General features: G+C 35.2%; 1 non-coding gene across 1 annotated transcript; it reads left to right on the forward strand.

The window, feature by feature from the left end:
- The first annotated feature begins 2685 nt into the window (after nt 1-2685).
- LOC131183532 (small nucleolar RNA R71) lies at nt 2686-2792 on the forward strand. The gene has a single exon (XR_009151581.1). It is a non-coding gene; the product is annotated as a small nucleolar RNA R71 (small nucleolar RNA).
- The last annotated feature ends 1041 nt before the right edge of the window (nt 2793-3833 follow it).

The following is a 3833-nucleotide window of genomic DNA, read 5'->3' on the forward strand; positions in this document are numbered from 1 at the left end:
GAAATTGGTAGTTCTCTATCATCACAGTTACTTTTTTTTTTTATTTCAACCGTCACCTTCAGAAAAGTACCTTGCTCATATCCTAGCTAGCTTTTGGCCTGAGAATCGATATGGGGTTCATAAAGACCCCTGGTTAGTTTGCTTAACTAAAATAGTAGAGCAATTTTCAAGTTCAACCATTTATTTCTCCCAATTTATGCATCTACATATTATAAAGTGTCCTGATAGATTAAACAAAGTTTTGAAATATGCATGACATTAGTTTAAAGCACACATAACTAATCATTTCACCATTAAACCAAGCCTAAATGATTTGTGCAGAAAAAAAAATTACTCTATGGTATGGAGAAGAGGGAAAATCCATCATTAAAATTACTATTATCTTGCCTAAAATCTCAAAAATTCAACCTAAAATAGAAAAGTCATTTCAAGGACAAAGCACTTCTCTTTAAGAGTTAATATAGAATCATGAATCTAGCTTATGAGAACAAATTTTATTTTTTTTTATTTTTTTTTAAACAATTAAAAAGATTGCAGCAACAAATTTCTCCTCCCCCACACTTAAAACTTACATTGTCCCCAATGTAAAGCCCAAATGCAAAAGAAAAGAAAAAAAATGCTAGAAAATAAAATAAAATAAGGAAAAGAAAATAAATCTGATTATGGCTAACAAGCCACCCATGGATTGCCTCCCAAGAAGCGTCTTTGTTTAACGTCGTTAGCTTGACATGGTAAAACTCCTTAATCCACTGAATGCTCCTAAAACCCCTCATAAAATGGCTTGAGTTCATGACCGTTGACCTTGAACACTTTGTTAGTTCCTAAACTTTGAATTTCAACTGCACCATAAGGAAACACATCAGTAACAACAAAGGGTCCAATCCAACGAGAACGCAACTTACCAGGCATCAGCTTTAATCTGGAATTATACAATAAAACTTTTTGCCTAATCACAAATTGCTTCCTTAGTTTGTCATGGAATGCCTTTGTCTTTTCTTTAAAGATCCTAGAATTCTCATAAGCCTTAAGGCGAATTTCCTCTAATTCATGCAAATGTGATTTTCTTTCTAACTCATCCTCCATGCTTAACTCAAAAACATCCTGCACAAATGTATCAACAACATCAATAGAAAAGACAGAAAAGACAGAATGATCATCAGTAGGATACTTCATGGAATCAAAGATATTAAATTTGACAGTCTCTCCATCAAACTCCATAGTTAAAGTACCCTCATCCATATCAATTTTTGTCTTGGCAGTTTTTAAGAAAGGTCTTTCAAACAAAATCAAAACTGAATTTGATGAGAGAGCACTATCATCCTCCATATCAAGAATGTAAAAATCTATAGGAAAAATCAATCCTCCAACCTGCACCAACACTTCCTTAACTACTCCCAATGGGTAAGTATTAGAACGATCAGCTAATTTAATAATGACACTGGTTTCTTTCAAGGGACCCAAATTTAAAGTTTGAAAAACTGAATTTGACATAACATTAATAGATGCTCCTAAATCTACCATTGCATATTCAAATTTAGAATCACCTATTCTGCAGGGAGTAAAAAATGAACCTGGATCCTTACACGTAGGAGGTAATTTTTGCTGAATTAATACCGACACATTTTCCCCCACACTGATCTTCTCATTATTCCTCAACTTGCACTTTGTAGTGCATAATTTCTTAAGGCATTTAGCATACCTGAGAATTTGTTTGATCGCATCAAGTAAAGGTATATTGACCTCTACCTTTCTGAAGGTCCTTTCTCTTGTTCTTCTTTCTTCGTCTTAGCCAACCTGCAGGGGAATCGAGGAAGAACATAATTATTAACCTTATTCAATTTAGGTTCAGTATTTACCTCAACTTCAGAAACTTCAGACTCTTTTGCTCCTTGCTTCTTCTTTTTTATTGGCTCATATGGAGTCTGGTTATCAACTTCTTTCCCACTCCGTAACAGTATAGCACTCGTATTTTCTCTAGGGTTCATGACTGTTTGTGATGGAAGCTTTCCAGAGCCTTGAGCTTCCAATTTGCTCATAGATGAAGCTAATTGACCAATCTGTCTCTCTATGTTTTGAATGCTATTTCTAAACTCCTGTTGAAACTGTTGTGTATTGTTAGCCAAAGCTTTAACAATTTCATCAAGTGACATACCTTGATTTGAGGGAGGCGGAGGTGGTTGATTCACTTTTCTCTGCTGCTGGTATCGATTTTGCACTGGTTGATTCCCATAACTTAGATTAAGATGATCTCGCCATCCTGGATTATAAGTATTAGAAAAGGGATCATACCTGTGTTGTGGCTGTCCATAATTTCCTACTGCATAAGCATGTTACATTGATTCATCCTCTTGTAACGCAAGACACATGTCAGTAGCATGACCCAAACCCGAACAAATTCCACATACCTTAACAGTTTGCATTTTCCCTACAGCCAATTGCCTCACTAAAGAAGTTAAATCAGAAATCTATTTTTCAAGGTTAGATGTACTTACCTCATTAACCTTCATAAGTGTGTGATCCATTCTCATTCCAAATTGCTGAGAGTTTGCTGCCATGTTAGTAATCAGCCTCCTTGCTTCATCTGGCATTTTGTTAACCAAAGCTCCTCCACTAGCAACATCTATCATACTGCAGTCCATTAGTAGAAATCCCTCTCATAAATACTAAATCAACAGCTGCTCACTTATTTGATGATGGGGACAGCTTGCACATAGCTTCTTAAATCGCTCCCAATACTCATACAAACTCTCTCCATTGTACTACCGGATGCCACAAATTTCTTTTCTTATATTAGCAGCATGGGAAGCAAGAAAATACTTCTCCAAAAATATCTGCTTCATTCCATTCCATGAGTTGACAGATCCAGAAGGAAAGTAATACAACCAATCCTTAACTGTGCCCTCTAGTGAGAAAGGGAAAGCTCGAAGCTTGATTTGATCCTCTGAAACTCCTTAAGGTTTCATGCTGGAACACACAACATGAAATTCTTTTAAATGCTTATGTGGATCCTCACCTGCAAGACCATGAAACTTAGGCAACAAATGGATTAGTCCAGATTTCAACTCAAAAGCAACATTTAAAACAATGTATTGAATACACAAAGGCTGTTGGTTTAGATCAGGAGCAGCAAACTCTTTCAAAGTTCTAGTAGCCATAGTTTTATTTTCAGAATTTGAATCTGAATCTGTATCCAAACTTAATTCCCTTAGAGATTGAACTCCTTCAGATGTACTCAGAATCTACTTAGCCTGTTTAGCCAATTTTCTCAACTGTTTAGCTATTTTTTTTTACTTCTGGATCAAAGATCAACTCACCAGATTGAGAAATTCTTGTCATAAATAAAAAGAAATCAAAGTAAAAATAGAAAAATGCCTCAAAACCCTAGAAAATGATAGAATTTGGCCTCAAGAGGGTGGGGCCAAAGAATCCTATGGATTGATTGGTCTTGATCAGAATGTCATTTCCTTCAAAATAGGTATGGGCCGCCCTCCAAATTCAATTAAACTTCTTAATGAATAGTAACACCGTAAAATTTTTTTTTCCATTTTCTTTTTTCGAAAACCTGAAAACAGTAACAACTCACAAATAAAATTAATAATAGAATATCCTAACACTAAAAACACGAAATCCAATAAATTTCAATACCCGGCAATGGCGCCAAAATTCTTAATGGTTGTCGATTCCATTAGAAATTAAATTAACTGAAATTACCAATAATGAAATATTTTCTACAATAAGTGGTAAGTCCAGGTTGAACCCTAGAGACTGAATTATTAAATTTTGTGCACTTGTGTAATGGAAAAAGAAACAAAGGTTGGGGGGAGGGGGGGTAA

This window comes from Hevea brasiliensis, chromosome 9 (assembly GCF_030052815.1).
Source record: "Hevea brasiliensis isolate MT/VB/25A 57/8 chromosome 9, ASM3005281v1, whole genome shotgun sequence".
NCBI lineage: Eukaryota > Viridiplantae > Streptophyta > Magnoliopsida > Malpighiales > Euphorbiaceae > Hevea > Hevea brasiliensis.